Source organism: Arachis stenosperma, chromosome 3, assembly GCF_014773155.1.
Source record: "Arachis stenosperma cultivar V10309 chromosome 3, arast.V10309.gnm1.PFL2, whole genome shotgun sequence".
Taxonomy (NCBI): Eukaryota; Viridiplantae; Streptophyta; class Magnoliopsida; order Fabales; family Fabaceae; genus Arachis; species Arachis stenosperma.
This window is the reverse complement of record NC_080379.1, coordinates 145210319-145225350: the sequence shown is the minus strand read 5'-3', so window position 1 is coordinate 145225350 and position 15032 is coordinate 145210319.

Below are 15032 nucleotides of genomic sequence, written 5' to 3'. Positions count from 1 at the left end.
TACCTAGGCCAAGAGGAACAAAACCTATACTAAAATCCAACCAAGCATTTCATCAAACACTTGGAAGGCACAAAAGAAAAGCAAAGCAAATTGACAACAAGAAGAGAATCTAACAACAATTATTGAAAGAAATTAACAACAACAATCAAAAGAAACACAATTATTATGAATTACCTTGAATTGAATTGAAAGAAAGTAGAAGGAACAATACTAGATCTACAACAAAATATAAGAACAACATAAAAGAGATTACACCAAAAGAATAGGAGAAGAATGAATGTAACTACAAGGAATTGAGAAGATGAAAGTAGAAGAAGATGAATCTAAATCTAGATCTAAGAACTAAACCTAATCCTAATCCTAATTCTAGAGAGAAGTGAGAGCTTCTCTCTCTAGAAACTAGTTCTAACTACTTCTAAAACTAAACTATGACTAATGGTAACTAACATGTAAAGTATGAAAAGTATGTTGATTCCCCTTCAATCCTTGGCTTAAATAGCATCAGAAATGAGTTGGATTGGGCCCACAAGGCTTCTAAAATCGCTGGCCACATGTTGCTTTAAGTGAACTAGGTGGCAGCAACGGCGCGTGCGCGTACTTTGCGCGTGCGCGCCACCATACGTGTAGCAACTATGGTAAATCTTATATCGTTTCGAAGCCCCGGATGTTAGCTTTCTAACCCAACTGGAACCGCATCATTTGGACCTCTGTAGCTCAAGTTATGGTCATTTAAGTGCGAAGAGGTCGGCTTGACAGCTTTCCGGTTCTTTCATTTCTTCATGAATTCTCCAACTTTTCATGCTTCTTTCTTCATTCCCTTGATCCAATCTTTGCCTCCTAAACCTTAAATCACTTAAAAAAACATATCAAGGCATCTAATGGAATCAAGGAGAATTAGATTTAGCTATTTTAAGACCTAAAAAGCATGTTTTCACTCTTAAGCACAATTAAAGGAGAATATACAAAACCATGCTATTTCATTGAATAAATGTGGGTAAAAGGTGATAAAATCCCCTAGATTCAATACAAGATAAACCGTCAAAACGGGGTTTGTCAGCGTCCTCACCCTTTCCAATCACCAACCGACCTGTCCGGCCACCGACGACCGAACAATTTTCAAATTTTATGTAGACCTTTTAATTATGCTCATTGAATGTGTAGAATAGTATAATTAAATAAAAAAATACACTAGAGCAATCAAAAGCACATATAGTTAATTAAACACATAAATATATAATTATTTGGCGAATGTTAATACGCTCCAAAAATGTAAGGAGTGTTATACTTATATTAAATTCTAAAGTCTAAATTTTAAACTCTAAATTTTAAATTATATATTTTAAATTTGAATAATTGAGATGGAATATAATAAAAAAAGCACTCCTTACTAAATTAGTAAGTGTTTAAGAATGATAGGATTGCAACATGACGAACATGCAACTATGCAAGCATCATCAGCAATATAGAGACTAAATGTGAAAGTGGAGCAGACTATTCGATGGAGTTTGTCATTCAGCTCATTTTAAATTTATCTTAGTTCGATTATTTTATTAAACATATTAGACTTAAACTTTTTTAATTAAAAAAAAGGCCTTCATAGATTTTAAAATAAATTTATTAGGTTGATTCGTTAAAATATTATTTTTATAAAAATAAATTATTCTTATAAATTTTTAATTATTTACTCATAAAAAATAAAAAAATTAATAATTAATACTAATTGAGATTGTAGTCTTTTTTTTCGTTGAAATAAAAAAAATTATATTTATAAATTATAAGTATAGTTATGATATATATATATATATATATATATATATATATATGATTAATAATTGATATATAATAAATTATAATTATAAATTATAAAATATAAATTCTAGAATACATCTATTATTAATATAGATTATTTAAGCTTATTGTTTTGAAAAAAAATCCTTTAATAAATAACAAACTTAAACTTGACCCATATATTTATAACATGGGAAGAAATCAAAATCAATTTTTATTTCTCAATGTGTTGCAAGTTGAACTAAAATCAAAGTGCAATGAAGAGAGCCTTAGTTGGAGGAACATTGTGAAATTGAAAGCTACTTGCTTAAGACTACGCAAAAGCATTAAATGACTAGAAATCCTATTATCTCAAAAGTATAATCAAATCAAGTTGGAACATGATCTTTTAAGATGTTTTCATTATGCTGCCATAATAAATAGGAAGCCTTGGTTTCAAGATGTAGTATGCTATTTCTAGTTAAGATGTATTAATTACAGGTAGAGCTTTATTGAGAAAAAAATGTAAGTTTTTTATATTGTATTTTTATATTTATTTTGTGTATTAAGTAATTAGTAATTTTTTTTGTTAAAAAATTTAATTTTACCTTTTTAGTATCTTTTTACTGTTTTTGGGCTAAATATTTATTACAACAATTTTACTTTCAATACGTCATGATCATATTAGAAGTAAAATATTACTAATTTATTTATCTTATAGTTTTAATATTAGAGTAAAATATCGTTTTTGTCCCCAACGTTTAGGGTAAATCCTATTTGTGTCCTTAACGTTTAAAATGTCCTATTTGTATCCCTAACGTTTGTAAAAGCGATTCAATGTTATCCTGCCATCAATTACACACCATGAACGCTTTAGTTTGAGTTTTAAAAATCTCTTCTTAAAGTTAGAATACAAATGTCTGCGATAGAATCGATGATCCACTCCGAAAAATAGCTCATCAAAAGTTGAAACTAATTCCTACAACATTTACATAATTCACTTTTCTAGGACATAATTGAATCTAAACACAAATAGTAGGTATAATATTAAAATCGAACACATCCAGGTTAGACCTAATTGAGAATGAATACATTTAAGTGAGAATAACTGAAAAATATAATCTGATTTGTTAGTATAATTGATAGTAAGATAACATTGAATCACTTTTATAAACGTTAAGGATACAAATAGGACAATTTAAACGTTAGGGACACAAATAGAATTTACCCAAACGTTGGATACAAAAACAATACTTTACTCTAATATAATATATGAAGAGTGCTAGAAGACAGCAAATTTTGTGATTTGTAGTAATTAATTAGTCATTATTAATATTTTTAATGGTATGAAATTTTATCCAATAGTGTAAAATTACCGACTTTTTTTTATTAGTTAAATATTGACCAAATTTTAATAAAAGTGTTAACCTCTTAGACTTTCTCATAATATATAAGCCTATGTCATTGTTAAACTTCGTGAGCACTTTTAGAATAATATTTTTTTTTTTATTGTTAAAAAAAATTATTGAAAAAATGAGATAATCTATATAAGATGGTTAATAATATATCATGAAAGACAATAAATATAGATATTAAATACATTCATCATACACATACATATATGTACACCCTTTCATAATGAATACATACATATATGTACACTCCTTCATCATAATAGATACATCACACACAATATATACATATATCCACAAACTCGTTAATCAGATTTAGGTACACTACATTCTTTCATATTAGATACATATACATACATATATACATCCGATGATCCGATATTTCAAAATCTAGTCTATCCAAAAAGCCTTTAAGCTAACACTAGAGACGGCAAATGAAAAAGTCTGCCAACTCCATCCCACCAAAAATCCATCCTGCCCCGTTTAATAAGACAATTTTAAATTTTTCTCCCGCTTCACCTAATGACGGGTTGGCAGATTAGTGGGTCAAGTCCGTCAAATCTCTTTTTTTATTATTAAATATTAAATAATATATATAATTTCACAACTATGACAATAAATTTATAATTTCTAAAGACATAAAAAATTATAATTTTTAAATTCATAAATATTTAAAGTCTGCATAATTATAAATATATAATAAACATAATCATAAACTAAGTTTTTTGAAATAAAATAATAAAACAAACATTATCCAAAATATATAATTAAATATCTTTAAATTTATAATCAATCAAACATAAAACATAATCCAAAATATAATTTATAACATCTTCAATTATCATCTTTATCCTCTTGTAGATCAATAATGTCATATGAATTTGTAAAAAAAAATTCTGACAAAAAAAATACACTTGGCCCGCCGGGGAAGCCCGCCAAAACCCACGGATTAAACGGTGTGGGTTAGGTGAGCTTTTTAAGTTTGGTAGTTTCAAATTTTCAGTCCTATCTTTTTTTGTCAGTTTAATTTGCAGGCCAGTCCGGCAGGTTTTGGCCCATTTGCCACCCCTAGCTAACGCCCAGGCTAACCTATACTACAAAAAAATCGCTGGATACCGTCGGATTTACCGATGGGTTTACCAAAAAAATCTGACGGTATAAACTCACTGATAAACTATTTACCGGTGGATTTTTTGTCCATGACTATTTATCGGCAGATTTAGCAGCGGATACAAATTTTTATTTGGCGAAATTCTTGAGCTTGTTACCATCGGATTAATTCCCTAATAAATCTGATAGTAAACTTAAATTTTAAATCTTTTAAAAAAATTAATTTAAATGATAATATTTTCTTAGATGGTAACATTTTTTTTGCAATCTTAATATCCAAACAACAGCACCAAATTACACTTCTATTCTAATATACAAAAAAAAAAAGAACTTTCATTTTATTTCTCTCCAACCAAACAAAACTTCATTTCTAATAATATTTTTTTGATTTAATTCTTTGTTCTATATCTAATTTACTAATCTTGTGATATTATATTATTAGAATATAAATGAGGGAGCCACTAATCAAATAGTGTTTCAAGATTCAATGGTAATCACCTAAAAATTGGAACAAATTGATGCTTAATATAAATTACTATAGCAATAACGGTAACTTATTTAAAAAATAAAAATAAAAAAATAAGCTCACATTTATCAATTCATTCAATTTATTTGTCTGAATTTAGTAAATTTTCATTTTTTGAATTTTAAACTAAAGTAACTTGATCTTTTCCAAACAGTATGAATAAAAATAAATTATCAACAATTTATTTAATTCCATCAACAAAATAATATCAATTTAATTTTTTTTTACATAAATGACATAATTCAATAGCAACAAAGAACCATTTGTATATATTTCCATATCCAAAACTTCAATAGTAACATTAATATTAGGATGATGAGTTGCCTAATTTTTTTTTTAAAAAGAGCTTAACACACTAAAGTGGAGCAAATAGAATCAGACAACGCAAGGAAAGTAACATAATAACAAAAGAAAAATTTCCATGTCATATCTAGTATAGCCATCAACAATACTAGGGATTCACACCTCTCCACTCGTTGCAGTTAAGCATGGTCATGTTGATGATTTCTTCTACACCTTTGCTTTTATCCTAAAATATCCTCCTATTCCTTTTCATCCAAATGTTCCAAATGATCGCACAAAAGCATATCAACCATTGTTTTTGATCCTCTTTTCTACTCGATTGCTCTGTCCAACTTAGAAAATGGTCCTTCATCGAACCCGGAAAAGACCATAGTTGGCCAAAGACAGATATTCACGCACTCGACACCTGCCAAGCAAATTCACAACCAAGAAACAAGTGATAGACTTGCTCAACATCCTTGTTACATAAAACACAACTCTTATCATCCTAACTAATAATTCCGAACAGACTTAACCTTTTCTTTGTATTCACCCTGCCTATCAAAACAAACCAAGTAAATAGCTCTACTCTTGGTGGAACTAAACCTTTTCAGATGGTCTTAGTGAAGCTGTAACTGATTACATCCTCTGAAAGCCTTCCCTCCTGCAGCACCTGCACAAATGAGTTAGTTGAAAAAACACATAGTCTATCATATTTTCACACAATCCTATCCTCTCTATTATTTACTAGCCTCACATGTCTAAAAGCCTCATGTAATTGACTCAAAAGATCCAACTCTCATTGAAAAAACTCTCGCCTCCATTGGAAGTTCCAAATCCGCTCTAACTTATCCCAAAACCCACAATTCCCTATAAGCGATCCACATTGGTTTGAAACAGAGAAGAGCTCGAGGAACCGATCTTTCAAAGATCCACAACGTAACCATACATCCTCCCAAAATCGAGTCCATCATCCGTCACTAATCTCCATGGACAGGCCTGTAATCATCTTATCCCTTATATGTTGCTCTTTAATTTGTATCTGCCATATATCCCTTACAGCACACGAACAACTTACAATAATTTTATGTCCATAAATAAGAACACTAAAATAAAATTTATTATGATAATAATAAAGAAAAACACATAAACATGCATGAATAAAATAGAGCCAACTGAAGAAAGTAAATACGAGGTTAGGGTTATGACTTAAAAAGGGGTTAGAAAATTTTATTTAAAATGAAGTAAAAATGAGAATGAAATAGGGAGAGGGATGAGAGCAACCTACCTGGAGGAGGGAGTAGAGACGCAATTCTAGCAACAGAAGGTACAACAGCAGCAGCGGTACCAACAGCGGCAGAGACAGAGGGAGAAGTTTTGTTTCAGACAACGAAACAAGATTAAAGCGAGTCCAAAAAATCTTTGGAGAAGAATATAGGTGTTCAGCACTAGCAGAGGGTGGTCGGAGGGGCTGCCGAAGGTAGAGAGAGAAGAGAGAAAGAGAGAGAAAAAGATTAGAGAGAGAGTGTGTGTTTCAAAAATGAGTGGAAAGGTTCATGTTTTGAATTTATGGCAAGTTCACTGTTGGATTTATCGGCAGATATATCTGATGATAACGCATTATAGGTCAGCAAAATGCAGCATTCCACTAATTGGGTTTACCAACAGAAAAGTCTGTTGGTAAATTCCACTTTAAATTTTGCATGTATTTTTTCCGTTTTTCCTTTAATGATTACTCATGAATTTACCGTTGGAAACAAAAATTTACCGGTAATTATTTGACTTGATAAATTTGACACTTAAACTGTCGGTAAATCCGCTGGTAAAGTCAATGCTAATGTGCAATGTTAAATTCGATGGTATTCAGCGTTTTTCTTATAGTGCTAGCCATCTAGGCATCTCTAGCCCCTCCTATACTCTAACAAAAGTAGGGCTAATTCTTTAAAGATCCTCAAGTCGTGCCTAACCGGATGCCGTCAAAAGTGTGGTGCTATCATGGTCTAACTCCAAGATCACACATCATCATTGGACAGGTCTGCAGATGGCTCGCCCGTTGGCTGTACATCTCCCTCATCCCACCCACTATGGATCCTCCTCCTCCTATGGAGCCTCCTTACTAGTAGCGTTGTTAATGTCCCCATTTGCATGGATAGGCCTTTTAGTGTAGACTGACCTGAGAGCCTCACCCAGTGGTTCATACTGGGCGACTAACTAATCTACGGGTGAAAGAGGAAGTTATGGCTCTGGAGGTGGAGGTGCAGCTACCTCAGATGGAGGCTCAGAGACATGCACACTGTTTGGGTCGAGCTCAAGTGAAGTCACATGCACCGGATGAGTAAAAAACACATGTGCAGGTACGTCCAAGAGTAACCATGATAAAGGAAAGTCATACAGCATATCTGGATCAAAATCTTGACTATCTATGGCGTGTAGGGACGGTCTGTTACATAATATATAAAACCTAACACAAGGTATCCTACCAATAAAATAACTCCCAAAAACAGGATCTTCGTAAACAAACGGCCCATACATCTTATAAAACATGGCGCTTGTCTCCATCTGAGGGGAAAAAGAGGATAAGGGGTGAGAACTTGGGATTCTTAGCAAGGGTTTTATATAGTAGTATTCTTTTTACTTTCTTTGAGATTAACAATTTATTTCTTCTCAATTCTTATAAAATGCATTTATAATCATTGATTCCAGACATATTATAGAATATCACAAAATCTCAAACAAACAAAGAAAAACATAAACACACATATAGCAGTATCATCAAAGAAATTATGCAACAAACAAATATGATGTATATCTGTTCCTATACAGGTCATGAGCTCACGTGTCAATTGATTGTCCGTGACCCGATAGCATTTTCAAAATTGGCATTAAGTACCGTCATCCTAATAGAGAAACCATCCTTCCGGTCTCAAGTGGGAGATACGTATCACTAATTCCATTGAGCCTTATCTTTCGGGTTTAAAGTGGATGTTATATATTGCCGTCCCCACTGAGCCTCATCCTTTTAGTCTCAAGTGGAAGTTTTGTATCACCGTCCCCACTTAGCCTCATGCACAATATCTCAAGTGAACATTACGTTTTACCTTCCTCACGAGATCGTGCTCAAAATCAAATTCTTTAATTCAATTTATTCTATTTTTCTCAATCATATACCTCAATATCTATTCCTCAAACCTTAAATCTTATTCCCTTAAACTTTAAACTTTAATTCCTTAAACCCTAAATTCTTAAACCTCAAACCTTAATTTCTTTAAACCATAAACCTTAAACTTTAGATTTTAAACTTTGAACCTTAAACCTTAAACCTTAGAGCTTAATTTCTTAAACCTTAATTTTTTAAACTTTAAACTTTTATTCCTTAACACTTCCTTTAAATGTTTTTCTTAACTTTTAATAATTTATTCTTCTATTTTTAATCTTCAGTTCTACCTCATGAACAATATTAAAATAAACTTAAAATCAACCTCTTTCAAAGACATCTAAGACTCAACTAAAATATTCTTGAAAAATATTAATTTTTTAGGCTTATATACAACAAATAATATCATGGGATTAAACATCAAATTTATAAATTACATATTTAAAATACAATTCACACAAGCTAATTTAATTAACCCTTATCTTTTCTTAGGTTCAAAATCAATTTCCTTTTTAAAACTTCTAATACTAGTTTCTTACCTAGTTTTCAATTAAAACAAACAAGAAAATCAAGTTTCCTCTATACATTACTTCAAAGATGAAACTATTAAGGAGAATAAAAACAATAATCCTATCTCAAATTCCTACAAGAAAAATTGGTATGAGATTGAAGAGGAGGATGAGAAGATCACTTTAATCGGTTTAAAAGTTTAGTAAAAAAATTTTTAAATTTCTTTTGAAATTAGCCGAATCTAAAATTTAAAAGTATGGAAGCTTTTCTTTTGACGTGAGTTTTCTCTCTCTCTTTCTTTCAATAAAGGATTATAAGGATGAATTATATTATTAAAATATTACTTAGTAGATAATTACTAAAATTAGATATATATTAGAGTACATGTATTTACTCTATTAGAGTAAACACATTAACTATATATATATATATATAATACTAAAAATATTATTATCTCGGTTATGAAGAATTTATTAGAATGCTCTAGCATAGCTAAATTTTCGAAGGGTGCTGACCTTAATCTATATCGATAGATTTTGGGTTTGATTATTATATTATTAAATTTATCTCGGTTTATACTAAATCAGATAAAATAATAATATAATAATAATATTATATTATTATTAGTTGAGATGTCTATTTTACTTTTAATAAAAAATTATTTCGTTGCAAAAATCTGACTGTTACATTTATACTCTTGGTTTTGTATTTTGAGTGTAATTGGAATTTGGTCTTGGGTGGAGTGTCACAAATTACTATTTTATTTGCATTTTATTAGAAATTTGATTAACATAGAGTGGTTATCTAATTTTGTAACTTTGTTATACTATATTTTTTTTGTAAGATATTGGTATTCATTTATATTAATGGTATAAATTTTGCGCTTCCACTTGTACGTTCTATTTCTAACAGTAGTATCAGAATTTTAGATTGAGTCCTGGATCAATTTATTCAAAGATGTCATCTATAAAGTTTGAGATTCAATAGTTCGATGGTTGCATCAACTTTAGAATATGAAAAGTTTATATGATGGCAATGCTTACACAATAAAGTGTTAGGGCAGCATTTGCTGAAAAAGGAAAAATGTCTAGCAATATAAAATTATAAATGATGATGCAGAATGAAAAAATATTTATCAGAAATCTCTCTCTATCATTCATTTATCACAGGAAATCTTTTCAAAAAAAAAAAAAAAAAAAAACAGTTGCCATACTATGGACTAAGTTGGAGACATTATTTAGTGTTTTACAACGTCTTTATATGCTTCGTATGACAGAAAAAACTTCAATAAAATCACATATTGTTGAATTCATATCTTTAGTGACGGAGTTAATTAATATGAATGAGAATTTTTTTTTTTGGAGAACAATAAACTATGATATTGCTTTGTTCATTATCTTACTCATACAAGTATTTTCGTGAAATATTCATCCATAGGCGTAAACATCTAAATATTAATGAGACTAAAAAGTCATTTTTAAGTCATGAAAAAATGGAGTATGATAGGAGTGATAAACATGATTCATCGATTGCTTTGGTTAACTGAATAGATGATGGTTTCAAGTTCCAACGGCAACCAAGAAAAGCCTAAACTTATATTTAATGTTCGAGATAGAAGATACAGATATTGTCAATATGAAAGTCATCGGAAGACAAATTGTTTTATATTTCAAAAAAAATTCAAATACTTCAGTAAATATTGTTAAAAATAATAGAGATGTTCTTTAAATATTAACTAGATTGGTTGATTGTTTACAGAGATTTATTTTTGATATGTTATAGATTTATGTGCTTATATTTTATTTTAAATTAAATTATTAAAAATATTATTAAAATTGATTTTGAGGTGAAGATAATAAAAAATAAAAATTAATTTTTATTTCTCAATGTTTTGCAAGTTGAACTAAAATCAAAGTGGAATGCCGAATGAAGATAGCTTAGTTGGAGGAACATCGTGGAATCATGGATATAGCTATGGGAATGGAATTGTAGATGAATTGAAAGCTACTTGCTTAAGACTAGTCAAAAGGATAAATGACCAGAAATCCTATTGGCTCAAAAGTATGACCAAATCAAGTTGGAACATAATCTTTCAAGAAGCTCTTTTCATTATGCTATTTCTAGTTATGATGTATTAGTTATAGATAGAGCTTGAAAGAAAATTGCAAGGTCTTCTTTTATATAGTGTTTCTGTATTTATTTTGTGTATAAAGTTATTATTAGTTATTTTTTTAGAGAAATTTAGTTTTTTGGGTATTTTTTTTTGTTTAGGGTTAAATATTTACACTATATAATTTATTATTTTAAATGTAATTAAAACTTAGTCTTAAATAGAACGTCACAAATTATCACTTTATATTTTGTTAAAGATTTAATTAATTAGGATAAAATAATTATTCAATTTTATAATAAAAAATAACCAAAAACAATTAATAAATGCTAAATAAAATAAATATTGATTGATTTTGATTAAATTTTTTTTATTATCAAACATTTTAGAATGGAACCACTCACATAAATAAAGACGCTTAAAATGTCTTTTTTAAATATATTTTTAATAATTAAAATTCAACCTATATAATCGATCAAACTGTGTTATTTTTGTCAAAATTAGACGAAATAAATCGGTTTAATCGAAAAATCGATAAATCAAATCTTGAACCAATTTGAATTAATATTTTTTTATAAAAATGACTATAATATCCCTATTATGAAAAATGACTCAAAATATTTCTATTATATATTTTAAAAATTCTAAATTCTAATCTTTTTCTCTCTCTATGCCATTGTTGAATTAGAATTTAGGATTTTCAAAATTAATATATATAATAAAAATATTTTAGTAATTTTTTATAATAAGAGTATTATAGCCATTTTCTATAAAAAAAGAATATTAATTTAGATCGATTCAAGATTTGATTTATCGATTTTTCGGTCAAATTAGTTTATTTGGTTTAATTTTGACAAAAATAACATAATTTAATCGATTATATAAATTAATTTTTAACTATTAAAAAGCGTCTTTAAAAAAAAAAAGACGTTTTAAGCGTCTTTATGAGTGACTCCCTTTTAAAATACCAAATTGGCAAATTGATATCATCATATCAGTCATATCCAATCACCAATTACAGTTAATTAACAGAATGAGAGTTCATGAAATGCGCTTAATTATGTTAAGTTAATTCGCCGGTTTACCTACCTTAATAGCCGATATTATTGAACCATCACCACCACAAATGCTAAACAATCATGGTCGCTGCTCCACCAAGATCCTGTATAGTCTTAAATATCTCTGAAAACAAAAGTAAAAATCTAAAGAAAAACATCACAAGAAATCACAATGAATGTGGTGTATTTTATTTTTATTTTTTAAAACCTAGTATCCAAATTGGTCTATTAATAAAAGAATAAGAACCTACATTGAAATTGAATTAACTTTGACACCAGTTCCTTCTTCTCAATTCTGAATGCTTCCTTTTTCTCCGCTTCTTCTCTTTCGTCCAGACAGCCTTGGTCATAGTCAATTCACGAAGTCACATTTCCACATAGTTATTTGAAGATTGTGTCAACTCAAAATGTTCCATTCAAGTCTGCAAAAGCTCTAACACGTGGAGCAGGATGCCATGAGCAAGCACGTGAAGTCGTCAACTTGTATACTGGCTTATATGACGGCGCCTCGTCCTTGTGTTATTGTTCATACCAACTAATGCAACATGCCATCATTCAATTAATTGGATGAATGTGACATTGAGGGTTCTCCACTTTTTATGATCATTGATCAATATAGTTCCCTTTTTCTTTATGTCATTAATCAATCGTATGTTACTTTGTTTTCTTTTTGGTGTACGAGATTCCAAGTATATATCAGGGCAAGAAGAAGGTGGATTACAATGCCAATAAGTCTTAGATATCTCAAAAGACCTTAGCAAAATGATGTGGCTTCAAATGCGAGAGAATGCAATTTGTCAGAATGCCTCAAAGTAGCAATAGTGTCCAAAACTACAAATATAGTAAAAGACCGAAAAAAGGGCATCTATCATTGAAAAGAATTAATTTGGGCTTTAAAGACTAAAGAATTTCAACTCTACCATTTTTTAAGTGAATCTAATAATAACTATAGTTATTAAAAAGAAATGTAAATAACTCGCTATGTTCTTAGACAAGTAATAAGAAGTTAGTTAATTTATAATGAGTAATAAGATCTTAGCCACTCAAACAAACAAATAGAACATGCATTGAGTCTAACACACCACTTTGTTTTCAAATGACATGCAAGAGACTTATCAGCATGTTCTTGGATATAATTGTATTCAAATAAATTAAAAGACCTGAGACCTATTAGCATATATAGTTGGATGCCTTTGTAAAATTATGTCTAAAGTATTGTCAAGTAGAATGAGGGGAGTAATGTCAATATTAGTTGGGGAGGTGCAGAGAGCTTTTAATTTATTAAGGAGAGAAAAATTCATGATAAAACTTTCATTGCATGTGAAATTGGCCAATGATTAAAACCGAAGAAGAGAAGATATTAGTGATTATTAAACTATATAGACTTCCATAAAATATATGATAAAATAAATTAAATGAAACTTTATAGATATTGTGTTAGAAAAAATGAGGTTTGATAGAAGATGATGAAGGAAGTGGATTAAAGAATGTATTTTGTTAATATCTATGTCAATTTTGGTTAATGAGTTGCCAACTAAATCTTTTAAAATGGAGAGAGAACTTTTGTAATACATAGCATGATTAGCAGTATGAAATAGGAAAATATCTACACTCTCGATTAGGAGGGTGATGTACATTTATCACATCTAAAATTTACAGATGATATTATATTATTTTATTTATAGAGAAAAAATAATAAAAAATTACAAGAGACTCCTCGAATGCTTTAACTTTTGAGATAATGTAAAGGTTGAACATTAACTTTGAGACATTCAGCCTAATACTAGTGAATTGTGGTCAAAATTGAGTTCAACAGATGTGTCGCTCTCGCTTGGGTGTAAGAGGGTAGCTTTACCGGTAAATACCTTGGGATTAACTACATGGAAACTGGTAATAGAAAAAAATGAAAAAAAAAAAAACACTCGATTTGTGAAAAACTAACACTACCACTACGAGAAAAACATTAAATACTGTTAAATTTGATGATTAATTTATTAGGTAAAAAATTATCAGTAGATTCTATTTTTTTATGATAAATTCCGCCAATAATAAGTAGAAAAAAAATTGAAAAATTGGTACATTATTTCTTGGTTAATGAAATGTTATGTTTTGAAGTATTTACAAAACTTTATTGTTAGATTTATTCGCAAATAAACGTGTCCTAAATTCGAACAGTAAACTAACTCTCTTTCTCTCTCTCCAATCACCTCTGTCATATGTTCCCATAGTTCTGTCATAGCTGTTGTTGCTCCTTTTGCCTCCAACAACAGTTGTTGACATTCCGGTGATCACTGACAACCACCTCTAACCACCCGTCTCCTTCTCCGGTAACATCATCATTTTCTAATTAATTTTCGTTTTTATTTTAGTTAAATTTAAGATTAGTTTAGGTTTTAGTTATTAATTATTATTATGATTTAGAAGATGTTTGTTTTACAAATTTAGAAGGTTTTGAAAGTTTAGTAATTGCGTGCATTTGAGTTGATTAATGTTTTATGACTTGATTATCTTTATTAAAAATTTTATTAATCTAATTTTGAATATTGAAGTTTGTTTAAATGATTTAGTCGAAATTGATTAAAGATTAAAAAGGAATACTAGCTCTAATAATAAAATTTATTAGTAACAATGCTTGAAACCTCTTGGTGGGTGGATTAGGATTTAAACTCTTATTTGTTGCCTTAATAATTGAAAAAATTAATAACTTAAAGACAATTAAAGATAACAAACAAAAAAAATTTATATTGAGTAAATTGTTTGATATTTGAAAAGTTAAGAAGGGTTGAGAGATATTTGGTTTAGATGGAACCCTTGAAGGATGGAGAAATCTGAATTTTAAGGGAGGTTCTGTCGAAAGTTTTACAAAATTTTGAATAAAATTAAAAAATAAGAATGATGAAAATTGTTGTTGCTTTCGAGACTAGAAACTTTGTCTTAAAATTTAATTTGATTAATTCTAAGTAAAGAATTATGTTTTGAAAAGTTTTATTAAGTTTTAATGGATGCAAATTTGAATTTAATTGGTATGCTCGACGAAGTATATTGACGGGTCTGCGACTTTTATGAAGACAAACGCCAGACTAGTATGTAACTTATTTCATTT